The sequence below is a fragment of the Crinia signifera genome, chromosome 8 (genome assembly GCF_055691185.1).
Source record: "Crinia signifera chromosome 8, ASM5569118v1, whole genome shotgun sequence".
Lineage (NCBI taxonomy): Eukaryota > Metazoa > Chordata > Amphibia > Anura > Myobatrachidae > Crinia > Crinia signifera.
Window position 1 is genome coordinate 161,564,927 of NC_139224.1, and position 17,490 is coordinate 161,582,416.

The 17,490-nt window shown below is 50.6% G+C and overlaps 2 protein-coding genes across 2 annotated transcripts in view; one reads left to right on the forward strand and one right to left on the reverse strand.

Moving 5' to 3' along the window:
* Positions 1 to 17,490, reverse strand: part of TIE1 (tyrosine kinase with immunoglobulin like and EGF like domains 1) — a 56,865-nt gene that overhangs the window by 32,356 nt on the left and 7,019 nt on the right. The gene's annotated exons all lie outside the window — the stretch shown is intronic.
* C8H1orf210 (chromosome 8 C1orf210 homolog) overlaps positions 4,658 to 17,490 on the forward strand; it is a 62,712-nt gene continuing 49,879 nt past the window's right edge. The window contains exon 1 of the mRNA XM_083157580.1: positions 4,658 to 5,141. The gene's annotated coding sequence lies outside the window, so the exon portion shown is untranslated. The remainder of the gene's footprint in view (positions 5,142 to 17,490) is intronic.

Here is a 17,490-nt window from a genome sequence, read left to right on the forward strand (position 1 = left end):
TTTCACGCTGACTAAACGTTTTAAAAACCGGTATTATGAAACGGTATTTAAAACGGGTCTGAGCCTTCACATTGCAGTAGATTACCGTTTTAAATACCGTTTCAATACCATTCACATCAATTAAACCGTTGAAAACCCCTGAACACATTTCAAGGCAGAATGCAGGGGACAGCCTATCACAGGTCTGTAATCTGTTGTTTTTACTAAATACCGTTTCAGAGCCATTCTCACTGCTTAAAAAACGGCTCTGAAACGTGTAGGACTCTGGTGCTTTCCCACTGCAGCCTTAAACGTTTTAAAATGGGAAAAAAATGGCAATATACCGTTTAACAAGTGCGGTGTGAAAGGGGTATGAGTCTAACTCAAGGTGCGTACACACGGGGCAATATGATCGCTGGCAATATATTGCTAGCAATATATTGCTCAGCAATCATATTGCCCCATGTCCCGTTTTCATCTGCGACCAGAGATGGTCGCAGATGAAAATGTAAACACTGCTGGGTGAAGAGGCAGGGGATGTCGCTGGTCGGAGGAGCATGCTCCTCCGACCAGCGTCCATTCAGGGTCTGAAAATGGGAGCGTGCACCCGGCGATTTATCGCTGGTGCACACTCCAATCACTGGCAATATGGTCGCTCAGCAACCATATTCCCAGCGATTTCAGCCCCTATCGCCCCCGCGTGTACACAGCATCAGGGTTGCCGACTTTATTATTCTCCTCTCCGGGAGAAGCCCGGAGAGGAGAGTTTCATCAGCAGCTCAGGGGGCGGTGTTTAAGCGTGATGTCACTAAGCCCCGCCCCCATGACGGTAAACCAGCTAATTCAGGGATCTCCGTGGAGGGGGCGGGGCTAAAATGACGTGATTGTGGCATTTTAGCTCCGCCCCCTCCTCTGAGACCCGAGGATTGCAGCATTTTAATGCCGCGATCCGGGGGACAGCGGGGGTCCCCCCTGAATCCGGGAGGGTTGCCCACCCTTCGGGGGGCCGGGAGGGGGACCCGATTTTCGGGAGACTCCCGGCAATTCCGGGAGGGTCGGCAACCCTGGTCTAACTTCTCCAGTGAATAAAAACAGTATACACATTGGGCCTTATTCTGGTTAGGTCGGTGAAACGTACGTACGGTTCGTTTCACCGTACGTTTCCCGTACGTGGACGGATGAGTGTAAGTCCGCCCACAGAATAGCCGCATACGGATGGTCACAAACACCGACAATGGGGTGTGACGTACACTTGAGCGTATGCCACCGTATATGGACGGGTATCCGCTTAGACACCGCTAACTGGCGTACAACAGAGCGTACGCCACCATATACGGACGGGTCTCGTCCGTTTTGACACCAACATCTTCCGTATATCTGAGCATACGCCACAGTGCACGGACGGATATCGCCTTTTTTCACTGGAAAACTCAGCGTGTGTCACTGATCGTGAGAGTGAGCGTACGTCCGTGCACGGTGGCATACCCTTCACATATATGGACCTGCAAATCTTGCCTTTCAACTATAATTAAGACAATTAATTAATTATTCTAACTGTTATTCAATAATTGTTTTCTATTAACTCAATTGTCTACCTTAATAAACACCCTAATAAAACAACTTTTTAACCCTCATTACATGTATATTTATTATGTTCTAATGTGGCATTTTAATCCATATCTATGTGTCCCCACATTGGTTTTACATTTAAATAAAGTTGTGTTGGTGTGAAAAAGTGAAAAAGTTGACACATGTCGACTTCTGTGAATGGGTGTAGATGGTTATAAAATAACTACCTTGACATATATAAGCAGGTCTTAGAATGAATATTACCTAAAATGAAACCAACCTTTACATGTTGAAGTGTAGAAAGATATGCTTCCAATGTGTTTGAGGGCTGTGTGTGGCTTGCAGGTAGTGAAATAATGGTTTTCACTCAATAGGCTGCAGCATTGCTTATTACATTCAGCAGTGTATGTGTTTGTGTAGTAATCAGCGTTAATTAGCAGACCCAGGCGTCCGCTCTCATACGGTATCTCTAGGGGTGGTCTGGAGCTATCGTTGGCGTCCGCCTGTTTTTGGGCCAAAATGCACGGTGCGGTCGCCGAACGAGCGGTTGTAGCACCTTACATTTTTGGTGCACACCCCCGTGTACGCCCATGTTTACGCCCAGCTTTCCTCATTATTATGGGCGCTCCCCTAAAAACGCCCTCATGCCGCCCACAATGACCGTACTCTTGCGGACAGGTTTTTTCGCACGGAGAGACCCATCCGTGAGCGGTGTGAGGTCGCCGCACCTGCGCATTGTGAAAGCTACGCATGCGCAGATGGAAAAAAAAAACGATCCGCCCGTACACGCTCCCACCGTACCGAGCAGAATAAGGCCCATTATTACATCTCTGTTATCCCATAACGGACGTTTCCATATGTAACTGTGGGTATATAATGCTGGATCAGCTGATATGGTAGTGTCACTGTTCCTTTAAATCCAATTAACGGTGATCATACTGTAGATGGCTTTGGTGAAAAGCCGGTGACTGGGAAATTGTGACAATGATCACATAGACCGGGTAACAGTCAAACAGCAGGTGTATTTCTTCTCCAGCGGATAGGTCACTTACATGGTAATAACAGCAGGTCAAAGGTTACAGCAGGGCTGGGCAACACCGGCCCTCCAGATGTTGATGAACTACACATCCCAGCATGCTTTGCATCAGTTTCAGCATGGCCACATAGCAAAACTAATGCAAAGCATCCTGGGATGTGTAGTTCATTAACATCTGGAGGGCCGGTGTTACCCAGCCCTGGGTTACAGCATCACATTCCACGTTCTGACAAACAATAACGGTATACACCCCACTGGTTCCTAACGTAACCCAAGACCCCCAGCCTACTGCCTGGCCAGCTCATCCGGGATACGGTCGTATTATCGACCACACTTAGGTCAACAGTCATAAGGTCGACACTGTTGAGTCGACAGGCAACTAGGTTGATGGGTTTCTAGATCGACATGGATGAAGGTCGACATGGGACAAAGTTGACATGATTTTAGGTCGACAAATGCGTTAGACAACATGGGTTAGGTCGACAGGTCGCGAGGTCGACATGGTTTTTTTCACTGTATTTTGAGCCAACATGTGCCGACGGGCGGTATTTCATGCGCTACCATTCACTAGGGCGGGAGAATAAAATAGTGTGCTGAGCTCAGCGAGGCACCCGCCTGAAGCATCGCAAGCAAAGCGAGGGTCTGCGGTTCACTTCCAACTATGTCCATGTCGACTGGGTCGACATTCGGGTGAAAAAACAGTGAAAAGAGATCTAACGCGATTGTCGACCTAAAACCATGTCGACCTAAAACCATGTTGACCTTGTCCCATGTCGACCTTCACCCATGTCGACCTAGACCCATGTCAAACTTGCTGCCTGTCGATCTAATGACTGTCGACCTAAGTGTGATCCATAATACGATCCACACCCGCTCATCCAGCATCAGAAGCCCAATTCTTGTATACAGACACCAGTCTTAAATGCAACTAGCAAAAGCTTGGCTGCAGTTCATTCCTGAGCTTGATCAAAACCTGGACCGGACCTATGTTCAGCTGCTGTTCCGTGCTTAAACTTAAACAGGGAAATCCTGCTATCCCTACCACTATAAATATATATATATATGAGCAAAGGAGAAAAAACCCCAACCGTGCACACAGAATTGATAGCAGCACCTCTGAGGATCCCCTGTTAGGCGGGACCCAGCTTTTTTTCAGCTTTTGGATTCCAGAGAGCACACTTCCAGTGGTCTATGTTTACATGGGACGTAAAAAAAAAAAAAAAAAAAAGCCCCTGATGAAGTCATGTCGTTGACGAAACGCGTTGGGCCTATTATACTACTGGAAAGACCAAAGCTTGACAATAACTCTCAACACGTGTTGTATTAAATGCTTTTTATTTGTGATTCATATACTGCCCATAGGGCAGTGTTTTATCAAATTACAACTTCTGTTTTATTGGTGTTCAAATTTTCTTAGCGCACCCTAAACACTTCCTTTTTCATATATATATCTCCAGAACTATCTCTCATGCGTGTATAACGCTGGGAGGAGTCCCAAACTCCACCCCCCATCCTACCTTACACACGCCAAGCCTTAAGCAGCCCATACACGGTCCGTTTAACGGATCCGTTTGGGACTTAAATAGTACACATCGGATCGGATAGCATCCCTAGTGCATGCAGTGTGCATGCACTGCGAGCCGATCCGATGTGTACCTAGTACAAAAAGTATGTGCAACACATACTTTTTGTACCGTACTATGTGATGCGCGGGAGCGCGCATCGCATAGTACAGAACGGAGCCGTACACAACTGACCATGTATGGGCTCCTTTATAAACACAAGTGGGACAGATTTGGCCACAGTCCCTGCACCCATCGCCTCCTTAGTCCTCGCCCTCTTCACTCACTCATCCCATGTCCGGTGTCCTCTACAGTGACGCGCAATCCCCACCCGCACCATGGTACCCTGTTCTCCCCCAACACACACTCGAATGCGCCACACGTCGCTGGTATGCGCAATCTCCACCCGCACCACTGCTCTCTGCTTTCCCCATCACCCACTGCGCATACGCCACACGGCGCCGACGTGATGTGCCACGTGACGTCGCCGTCACTCCCTCTGCTCGCCAGCCACCGCGGGGCTCTGTGGGTAGGGGTGGCTTTCGCAAACAAGGCACAGGCGCCCCAGTTACGCCAGCCGGACCGGACCGGACCACCCAGACCACCAGAGACCTGCGTCCGACCCACCACCCGCTCAGTGCTGCACTCCCCTCCACACTAAGCACCCGTTCCCAAGGGTGCATTGCGGCTCCCAGCTCGGCGTGTGACGTCATTACAAGTAACTATGTAGGGCTGAGGGAAATGTTGCCCAGTGCAGAGGCCGGGTCTGTCTCGGTGGCTCCTCCCCTCCCCTGCTAATGCTACAGCTGGAGCCTGGACAGAGGGAGAGACTGCAGTCATCCGCCAGGGTGATTTTACAAGCAGCCGTGGGCCCGTGGCTATCCTGGAGGGGGAGTGACATAAACCAATACAGGAAGCAGCTGTGGGGAGATAGACAGCCCAGGACAGCTAGGAGCTCGGAGGAGATGCTGGGGGAGGAGCAGGAGTGCTTCCAGGTTAGTGCATGTGCTTCTTCTGCCTTAGCAGCTACATACTGGTTGGGACTGTATTTAAATAGCCGGGTGTGGCTGTGCATGCTAGTAGTGACCTGTGTGTGTTTGTTTGTCCTGTGTGTGTGGGGGCTGGTAGTGACCTCTGTGTGTGTGTGTGTGTGTGTGTGTGTGTGTGTGTGTATGTGCTGGTAGTGACCTCTGTGTGTGTGTGTAGGCTGGTGGAACCCAATCTCATATACGGTATTTGCCCAGATCTGTCACTCTGTTAGTGTGTGTGTATAATGGAGGGTGGAGTCACTTTATGACTCCGCCCAGCGTTATACACACATATCTGGCCTAATACATAGAAAAAAAGAGATATAGGTGGGCAGTGGGCCACAGAAGAAGGTACACATATATATATATATATATATATATATACTGTATATGCGACCTGTGTGCGCCACCGGGTGCCCGCGGTTAGCCTGCTGCCATTGTCAGGGGACAAGGAGGGGGCAGTGCTCTTGGGCAGGAAGGGGCGGGTGTAGGGCTGCGATTGGCAGCCGGAGCCGCTAATCCCGGGAGAGAAGTGGCTGGCCACATCACCTGCAATGTCTGGAGACAGGGTGCCAGAGCAACAGGAGGTCCCCCCCCCCCATGAGCCGCTATCTGCTATCTCCCTACTCACACACACACACACACACCCCATCATCACACACATACACCAGCATCATCACCATCCGCCGCACCCACTCTCCCGCCAGTGTCCCCAGCCCTCAGTCCACCATCACCCACCGCGATCTCCCCCCAGTGTCCCCAGCCCTTACTCCCCCACCAGCATCACCAGCCGCACCCCCCACCCCCCCTCTCCGGACAGTGTCTATAGCATCACCAGCCGCACTCCACCTCCGCAATCTCCCTCCACAGTGTCCCCAGCCCTCAGTCCCCCGGTGGCATTAGTTGAAGCACTGCACCACCGTTTTGCCACACTGCACCAAAACCCCCATCCCCAGCGATCTCCGGACAGTCCCCTACAGCATCACCACCAAGTGTGGGTGGTGATGCTGTGGGAGACTGTCCGGAGATTAAGGGGACTGAGGGTCAGTCCCCCTACAGCATCACAACCCACACCCCCTCCCACCAATCTCCCGCCAGTGTTCCCGCCACCTCCTTCATCCCCCATTAGCATCCCCGCACCAAACACTGTAATTTACCATGTTACCAACTACAATACAAAAGTAACAAATTATTACATTTGTGCTTTTACAAGAACAAAGGGGCTAATTCAAATCTGCTCGCAAGGCTGCCTACCGAGCATGTAAACAGCGCCCCGCCAAACACCCCCCCCCCCTGCACTACCAAACGGGCAGATGTAAACACTTATGCATCCACTAACGGGCGGCTGCAAGGATGAGAAATCATTTGATAGTCTCTCCCCATCCCATGATTTGTAGCCTTCACTCTGAAAACTCTGTACCTTTCAGATATTCGCTATCTATCCGCCAAATTGGGGGGTGGCGGCTAATGTCATATGATGTCAGCCACCCACCCCATGAATGCATGTCCATGCCTACGTTCCCAAGGGTACGCCCACCATTTCCATAATTGCAGCCGCTCATCCACCATCCACAACACCACCGCACCCGCCCCAGCATCCACCTACAAAACACAGCAACCACTCATCCACCACCCGCAGTACACCTGCCCCTCCCCCATGGCACTCAAGCCTCTCCCACATCCACAGCATGCACAAACCCCATCCCGCGCCCTCCCCTCGAACACTGCCAGCACACCAGCCACCGTCCATCCCCAACCCAACTAAAGCACACCTGCCTCTACACCGCACACCTAGCCAAACCACACACATGGCCCAATCCAGACCCGGCAACAGTATCCACCCACAGTATCCACAAAGCCACCACTCCCCACCCAGAGCACCCATTCCTCACCCACTCAATAAATGCGTTAACACAGGGGTTCCCAATCTTTTTTGATTCACGGCACCCTAGAGAATCAGATTTTTTTTCACGGCACCCCTAGGTCCAAAAAAAATTAATTTGATTGGGTTTATATGCGATTCTAAGTGGCAGTTATGTGGTAAAGGGCAGGATTTGCTTCTGTTTGTACACATTCTATGATTGGCAGCCAGCAGCACTGGTTTTGCTCATAAATAATTAACCATTAATAATTTGAGTTGGTCCTGCACCACCAAGCCGCGGCACCCCTGCATGTGTCCCGAGGCACCCCAGGGAGCCACGGCACACAGTTTGGGAACCACTGCGTTAACAGGTTAAGGGGGCGCAGCACCACATTTGCAATAGTCCTGGACCAGAAGTAGACACAAGGAACCCACAATGGAACGCTGTGCTAGACCGGAAGCTCCATCTGACCGTTCCTGGTCTAGTATGTTTTCATACTTGCATGCATATATTTTAAGCTATTTGCGCTACCTATATCGTTTATTCTGCACATAAAAATATTAAGGGATATCGAATTAAATCCCCATACTTAGTTGACCGGGCCGGAAGTAGCCATATGGAATGCACAGTGGAACCCACCAGTCGTGGTTTATTTAGTTTATTTAGTTTGTTTTACCTTTATATTTATTTCTATATTTCAAGGAATGGCATGCACACATAGGGCCTTATTCAGATCTGAGCTCAGTACAAATTTGTTCGGAAAATGGGCAAAACCATGTGCACTGCAGGTGGGGCAGATGTAACATGTGCAGAGAGAGTTAGATTTGTGTGAGTTATTTTGTTTCTGTGCAGGGTAAATACCGGCTGCATTATTTTTACACTGCAATTTAGATTTCAGTTTCAGCACACCCCACCCAACTCTCTCTGCACATGTTACATCTGCCCCACCTGCGGTGCACATGGTTTTGCCCATTTTCCAAACAAATGTGTACTGAGCTCAGATCTGAATAAGTCCCATTTAGCGCCACTCGCACTATGGATACAAACTGTTAGGCACTGTTAAATGTATTCATTAAGTGATATTTAATTAGAATCCCCATGCTTATTCAGCAACGTGAAGTGATGTCACACCTTAAGAAGTATATAAAGAGCTCCCCCAGAGCTGGCAGCACACTGGCCTTTTTGGGATCTCCGTAAAGTTTCTCATATACATACTTCTGTAACTAGTCTAGAAAAATCTGCATTTCTGTGACTGCGGAGCACTGTATATATACTTATATACCATCTGAAAGCCATCTGTTTATTAATGGGTATCTGAAACCTCTTGTGAACTAGGTATGTAAATATACATGGTTTGTTTATGTTAAATATGCCTATATGAAAGAATCAGTGTATTGATCGATTTTTTTTTTTTTTTTTTTTTAATCAGTATTAGAGGTGTTCAAATCTGCACATTGTGTTATTACAGAAAAACTGTCTATTGATATGTCCATACCTAGAGTAAAGTTAAAAAATTGCAAGAAATTGCTATATATGAAATGAAGGTTCTTGTGTACTATCACGGCGCCCATCACATTGCAGACCATATTGCATGCGATGCGACGCGATATCGGCAGATGTTCTACAATGCGATGGGATGCGATTATAAATTTTATAAGCACCCTAATGGGTGCTTACAATGCTTAAATGCACCCCCACGCCACCCCCCAAGTATAAACGTGAACCCGAAGCGTGGCGAGCGCAGTGAGCCCGCGAGGGGCGGCGGTACGCGTCCTACGACTTTTTCATATCCCCACTATCCACGTTGGCGTGGAGTTGATTATATAAAGTGTGGCGAGCCCGAAGCGGGGCACAAGTACACAAGTACCAAAATTAATGTAGACCCCGTAGTTATTATAAATAATAATACCTATTGGCCATTTCAAATTTTGTCTTACATTCAGGTGACTGTAAAACACCTATTATTATTATTATTATCCATTCTACTTATCCTACTGAAGCGCGCCACTGTATTATTTACTGGGGTAACAGTATATTTCTGCATTAAATAGAGGATATACCAATATTAGGGGATTCGGTATGAAATCCCGATGGTTAAAATCCCGACAAGGTCAAAATCCCGAATGGGTCATAATACCGACAAGGACAAAATCCCGACATTTAAAATCCCGACATGGTCAAAATACCGACTTATGTACATATGTACAGGTGAAACAGTCAACATGACTTTCCGTCGACAGGTCACTAGGTCGACATGGGTTTTTTCACAGTTTTTTTTACCCCTCCCACATTCACGGCATCTCCCCCCCCCCCCCCCCCCCCCCGGGCCCCCCCTCCCATGATTCGCGGCACCTCCCGCGATTCGCGGCACCCCCCACGTATGCCCACATACCCTATCATGCCTCATAGCCCAGCCTCCTGCTCTCATGCACCCTAACTCCCACCCAGTAGGAGGAGACACTGACTCAGGGCCACCATCCTGTACTGCCACCCTGGACCCTCACCCACTGGCAGAAGCTGCACAGTATCTCCCACCCTCCTCTTTAGTCCCCCTTATGCCCACACACCCCTATCACTACCCAGCCTCCTGTTTTCCTGTGTTGTGACCTCTGCCAGTGGGGATCCGCTGACTCAAAAACACCCTACTATACTATTGCACACACACACCTAAACAACATGCACACACAGCCCCCCCCACACACACTCACAAATGTCACTGTACCATCCACACTATCAATGTACATCTTACTCTGTAACCGCTTTTTAATTAAACAAAACAATACACATCCCCTTCCACATCATATGCTCTCTATTTAACACATTTCACCTATAACTGAAGTTGCAATACAGGCATATTTCATACAATTCTAACCATATTTCTCACAATACAAACTTCACAAATTAAGGGGGCGCAGCCCCTTACGACGGTGTGAAGAGCGCCCGTAGGGCGCGATGAATCACCTAGTATATATATATATATTATGTGAGAAGAGTGAGGTAACCCCATTCATTAAAAAAAATAGAGGAATTGCTCTTAGCAACAAATCATATTCTGCCTATGGGCCTCTTTACACATAATTCCCAGAGAACCCAGCATTTACTGTGGCTGGCACATGTGCAATAGGGCTCCCAGGTCATAAATCCAGAAGGCCTAACAAAACAAAGTACGAACGGACGCGGATGACTTCACATGTATTCCGCGTCCCCTCGCGGGGCTCGCTGCGCTCCCCATGCTTCGGGCTCAGTGGCTCGCTGCGCTCACCACACTATTTAAAATCAACTCCACGCCGAGGTGGATAGTGGGGGTATGAAAAGGTCGGAGGACACGTACCGCTGCCCCGCTGTGCTCGCAACTCTTCGGGTTGGTGTTCATAGTGGGGGTCACATTGACAATGGGGGGGGGGGGGGGCATTTAACATTCTGGGGGCATTTAACATTGTATGCACCAGGGTGCTTGTACAATTAAAAATCGCATGCGATCGCATCGCATGCCATTTGCTGGCATGCGATGCGATATTTAATTGTACATTTTTCCATTTTGACGCGAAAATCGCATGCTATCGCATACCTTATTTAGTGGTATGCAATGCGATGGGCGCCGTGATAATACACAAGTACCCAAAGTACAGCTGTTACTAGGAGACACAAAGAACAGCTGTTACTAGGAGACACAAAGAACAGCTGTTACTAGGAGACTCACAGGACAGCTGTTACTAGGGGACACACAGGACAGCTGTTACTAGGAGACACACAGCACAGCTGTTACTAGGGGACTCACAGGACAACTGTTTGTTACTAGGAGCCATACAGGACAGCTGTTACTAGGAGCCTCACAGGACAGCTGTTACTAGGAGCCTCATAGGACAGCTGTTACTAGGAGCCTCATAGGACAGCTGTTACTAGGAGCCTCACAGGACAGCTGTTACTAGGAGCCTCACAGGACAGCTGTTACTAGGAGACACACAGGACAGCTGTTACTAGGAGACACACAGGACAGCTGTTACTAGGGTTACCACCTCATCCCTTTAATTCCGGACACATATTAATTACACAGGTTCTGTGTCTGGCTGACTTCAAGACTCCATTCACCTGGTTTTAAACTGCCACAGAACTTGTGTAATTAATATGTGTCCGGAATTAAAGGCATGAGGTGGTAACCCTAGCTGTTGCTAGGAGACACCGAGCACAGCTGTTGCTAGGAGACACCGAGCACAGCTGTTGCTAGGAGACACCGAGCACAGCTGTTGCTAGGAGACACCGAGCACAGCTGTTGCTAGGAGACAGAGAACACAGCTGTTGCTAGGAGACAGAAAGGACAGCTGTTGCTAGGAGACACAGAGCACAGCTGTTGCTAGGAGACACAGAGGACAGCTGTTGCTAGGAGACACAGCGGACAGCTGTTGCTAGGAGACACAGCGGACAGCTGTTGCTAGGAGACACAGCGCACAGCTGTTGCTAGGAGACACAGCGCACAGCTGTTGCTAGCTATGCTCCATGTCCCGGCACCTTGGGGGGAAAAGCAAAAACAAAATTATTAGTTTAAGCTTGACATCGATGGTGGGAAACCATCTGGTTCTCCCCAATCGATGGCAAAACTATTCAACATCAGCCATAAACCAATGATGATTTCTAAACATCGATTGTAGATGGCCATCCATATGCAGAAGGTCATTACATCACACGTGTAGTCAGCAGACAGGACATACATGGCAGCATTGTGGAGGCAAAGAGTGATGGGAGGAGTCTAATATACCATAACCCATCACATCACACGTGTAGTCAGCAGACAGCACATACATGGCAGCATTGTGGAGGCACAGAGTGATGGGAGGAGTCTAATATACCATAACCCATCACATCACACGTGTAGTCAGCAGACAGCACATACATGGCAGCATTGTGGGGGCACAGAGTGATGGGAGGAGTCTAATATACCATAACCCATCACATCACACGTGTAGTCAGCAGACAGCACATACATGGCAGCATTGTGGAGGCACAGAGTGATGGGAGGAGTCTAATATACCATAACCCATCACATCACACGTGTAGTCAGCAGACAGCACATACATGGCAGCATTGTGGAGGCACAGAGTGATGGGAGGAGTCTAATATACCATAACCCATCACATCACACGTGTAGTCAGCAGACAGAACATACATGGCAGCATTGTGGAGGCACAGAGTGATGGGAGGAGTCTGATATACCATAACCCATCACATCACATGTGTAGTCAGCAGACAGCACATACATGGCAGCATTGTGGAGGCACAGAGTGATGGGAGGAGACTAATATACCATAACCCATCACATGTGTAGTCAGCAGACAGCACATACATGGCAGCATTGTGGAGGCACAACATGATGGGAGGAGTCTGATATACCATAACCCATCACATGTGTAGTCAGCAGACAGCACATACATGGCAGCATTGTGGAGGCACAAAGTGATGGGAGAAGTCTAATATACCATAACCCATCACATCACATGTGTAGTCAGCAGACAGCACATACATGGCAGCATTGTGGAGGCACAGACTGATTGGAGGAGTCTAATATACCATAACCCATCACATCACACGTGTAGTCAGCAGACAGCACGTACATGGCAGCATTGTGGAGGCACAGGGTGATGTGAGGAGTCTAATATACCATAACTCATCACATCACGTGTAGTCAGCAGACAGCACATACATGGCAGCATTGTGGAGGCACAGAGTGATGGGAGGAGTCTGATATACCATAACCCATCACATCACATGTGTAGTCAGCAGACAGCACATACATGGCAGCATTGTGGAGGCACAGAGTGATGGGAGAAGTCTGATATACCATAACCCATCATATCACATGTGTAGTCAGCAGACAGCACATATATGGCAGCATTGTGGAGGCACAGAGTGATGGGAGGAGTCTGATATACCAAAACCCATCACATGTGTAGTCAGCAGACAGCACGTACATGGCAGCATTGTGGAGGCACAGAGTGATGGGAGGAGTCTGATATACCATAACCCATCACATCACATGTGTAGTCAGCAGACAGCACATACATGGCAGCATTGTGGAGGCACAGAGTGATGGGAGGAGTCTGATATACCATAACCCATCACATGTGTAGTCAGCAGACAGCACATACATGGCAGCATTGTGGGGGCACAGAGTGATGGGAGGAGTCTGATATACCATGACCCATCGCATCACATGTGTAGTCAGCAGACAGCACATACATGGCAGCATTGTGGGGGCACAGAGTGATGGGAGAAGTCTAAAATAACAGGCAATTCAACATATTTATCACTTTTGGGGGAATGGCGAAATGGACCAGTGCACAGGTTTTTGGTTTTGAACTAAGATTTTAAATGGAGTAATGGTTTCCACAATAACATTTATTGTAAAGAAAGAGCACTTTCTCTAAAGTATATGTATATATCTTTTGTGGAGATTATTAAACATAATCTCAGTATTTTTAGCTGTATTTATTAGAATTATTGATGTTAGGGGACAGTACAAGAGGCAGAGTCTTGGAACCCCCTTTGTATCTCTTATATATTTAGCCAGATCTGTCACTCAACCCCTGTGGAGAACGTTCCTGTGTAGAACAGTTTCACTTTCATGTGTCTGACGTTCCACCCCCTTGACATCACCTCCCCCCGCCCAGCCAGGGCTACAGTACACGCCCACCATCCACCATTACTCCACAGCCACCATCCACCATTACTCCTGCACATCCCTACACTCTGCCAGGACCCCCACGACCCCCCTCCCGCGATTCACGGGACCCCCCCCCCTCCCGCGATTTGCGGGACCCCCCCACGACCCCCGCGATTCGCGGGACCCCCCCTGACCCCCCCTCCCGCGAATCGCGGGCCCCCCACGACCCTCCCGCGAATCGCGGGACCCCCGCGACCCCCCTCCCGCGATTCGCGGGACCCCCGCGACCCCCCCTCCCGCGATTTGCGGAACCCCCGTGACCCCCCCTCCCGCCATTCGCAGGACCCCGCACCCCCCCCTCCCGCGATTCGCGGGCCCCCCGCTTTCCACCCTCCCGCAAGTCGCGGGACCCCCCCTCCCGTGATTCGCGGGACTCCCGTGATTCGCGGGACCCCCACGACCCCCCTCCCGCGATTCGCGGGACCCCCGCGACCACCCCGGTATCCGGACTATTGTTAGACAGCACTTACATCGACAGCCATTACATCGACACCATTAGTTCGACACCTCAATAGGTCGACATGGCTTTAGGTCGACATACCATTAGGTCGACATGTCATTATGTCGACAGCTCATTAGGTCGACAGCTCATTAGGTCGACAGCTCATTAGGTCGACATGTTTTTAGGTCGACACTGCCATTAGGTCGACAGTGTCTATGTCGACAGTCAAAAGGTCGACATGGGTTTTTTCACTGTTTATTGAGCCGGCATGTGCCGACAGGCGGTATTTCATGCCCTACTATCCACTAGGGCGTGGTGGGAGAATAAAATAGTGTGCCGAGCGCAGCGAGGCACCGTGCCCGAAGCATAGCGAGCGGCTGCGGTACACTTCAAACTGTGTCCATGTCGACTGTGTCGACATTTCGGCCAAAAAAACAGTGAAAAAACCCATGTCGACCTTTTGACTGTCGACATAGACTCTGTCGACCTAATGGCAGTGTCGACATAAAAACATGTCGACCTAATGATCTGTCGACCTAATGAGCTGTCGACCTAATGAGCTGTCGACATAATGACATGTCGACCTAATGGTATGTCGACCTAAAACCATGTCGACCTATAGAGCTGTCGAACTAATGGTGTCGATGTAATGGCTGTCGATGTAAGTGCTGTCTAATATCCGTCCCAGACCCGACCACCCCCTCCCGCGATTTGCTGGACCTCCGCGACCACCCCCTCTCGCGAAACGCGGGACCCCCGCGACCCTCCCGCAAATCGCGGGACCCCAGCGACCCCTCCCTCCCGCGAGCCCCCTCCCGCAATTCGCAGGACCCCTGCATCCTCCCCTCCCCCGATTCGCGGGACCCCTGCGACCCCCCCTCCCGGCATTAAAAGGGCCCCCCGCGACCCCCCCTCCCGCGATTCACGGCACCCCCCCTACTATGATTTGCGACCCCACTCCCGCAATTCGCGCCGCCCCCTCCCGCGATTCACGGAACCCCCCGTAGCGCCCCCCTCCCGCGATTTGCGGGCCCCCTCGGCACTTCTCGCGATTTGCGACCGCCCCCTAATTCACACATTCGGGGACCCCACCTCCCGCGATTTATGCCCCCCTCACGCAATTCACGGCACCCCCCACACCCCCCTTCCTGCGATTCGCAACCCCTCACGACCCCCCCTCCCGCGATTCACGAAACCCCCCGTAGCGCCCCCCTCCCGCGATTTGCGGGCCCCCTCGGCACCTCTCGCGATTTGCGACCGCCCCGTAATTCACACATTCGGGGACCCCCCCTCCCGCGATTCATGCCCCCCTCACGCAATTCACGGCACCCCCCATACCCCCCTTCCTGCGATTCGGAACCCCCCACGACCCCCCCTCCCGCGATTTATGCCCCCTCCCGCAATTCACGGACCCCCGCACCACCCCCCTGCGCCCACCCTCCCTTGATTCACGCCCCCCTCATGCAATTCACGGCAACCCCCCACACCCCCCTCCTGCGATTCGCAGCACCCCCACGACCCCCGCCTCCTGCGATTCATGACCCCTCCCGTGATTCACGGACCCCCGCACCACCCCCTCTTGACTCACGGCACCCCACGCGCCCCTCCCGCAATTCACGGACCTCCGCAACCCCCCCTCCCGCAATTCACTAACCCCGACAACCCCCCTCCCGCAATTTGCGGACCCCCCTTCCCACGATTCAAGCCCCCCCGCGCCCCCGCCCACGATTTGCGGACCCCCGCCCCCTCCCGCTAACCGCGGATCCCCACACACCACCCCCCCTCCCGCAATTTGCAGACCCCCTTCCGGCAATTCCACCCCCCAGCGGACCACCGCGGCCCCCGCATTTCACGTACCCCCGTGACAATGGGGGATCCTGTACCACCACAAGCAGGTACCGCCCCTAGGTGGGAAATCCGGCCCTGGCTGCCGCATTGCAGGTTTCCCCACTGCCCTCTGCACCAGCGCCACAACTTTTATCAATGTCTTGCCCACATACCACTATTATACAGCCTCCTGCTCTCATGCACGCTCACTCCCTCCCAGTGGTAGGAGACGCTCACCCACTGCCGGGAGCTGCATACTGTCCCCCACCCTCCTCCAGTTCTAGGGATGCCCATCGACCATCAATGATTTTCAAATAATCGATGGTTTATGGCCGATGTTGAATACTTTTGCCATCAATGTGGGAGGACACTGCCCTGCCTCCTGTTCTCCTGCCCCGTAACTTCCGCCAGTGGAGACCCGCTCACCCTGTGTTGCCCACATTCCCCTATCATGCTTTACCGCCCAGCCTCCTGCTCTCATGCACCCTAACTCCCACCCAGTCGGAGGAGACACTGACTCCTGTATTTCTGTGCTGCCACGCTGGACCCTCACCCACTGGCAGAAGCTGCACAGTGTCCACCACCCTCTTTAGTCCCCCGTATGCCCACACACCCCTATCACTACCCAGCTTCCTGCTCTCCTGAACCGTAACTTCCACCACTGGGTAATCGCTGACGCTGTGTTGCCCACATACCCCTATCATGCCTCATATCCCAGCCTCCTGCTCTCATGCACCCTAACTCCCACCCAGTAGGAGGAGACACTGACTCAGGGCCACCGTCCGGTACTCCTGTGCTGCCACGCTGGACCCTCACCCACTGCCAGAAGCTGCAATACAGGGCATCTTTCATACAATTCTAACCATATTTCTCACAATACAAATGTTCACAAATTAAGGGGCGTAGCCCCTTACGCCGGTGTGAAGAGCGCCCGTAGGGCGCGATGAATCACCTAGTTATTTAATACTAGTATAACAATCAGGGTGAGAGGGAATGTGCCATTGTTAGAATGAATTGTACTAAAATTTTACTTTTAATAATACACTTAAAATGAATACTAGACATACACTTTCCAATGTATATTTCTCTATGTGGCCACTTGAGTACAGTCAAAGGAGGAAAACATTACAAGTGGAGTACCCCAGGGATCTGTACTTGGACCGGTGCTTTTTAATATCTTTATTGGTGATATTGCAAATGGAATTGAGGGTAAAATGTGCCTTTTTGCAGATGACACAAAGGTATGCAACAGGGCAGACACACCAGGAGGGGTAAAAAAAATGATTGATGATCTAGGTAGATTAGAGGAATGATCAAGAGCATGGCAACTGCAGTTTAATGTAAAAAAAAAATGCTAAATCATGCACTTGGGTCTCAAAAAGCCAAAGACTAAATATAGTATAAATGGCACTATAATGGAAACTACTGAGGAAGAGAGGGATCTAGGTGTCACTATTTCAGGGGACTTAA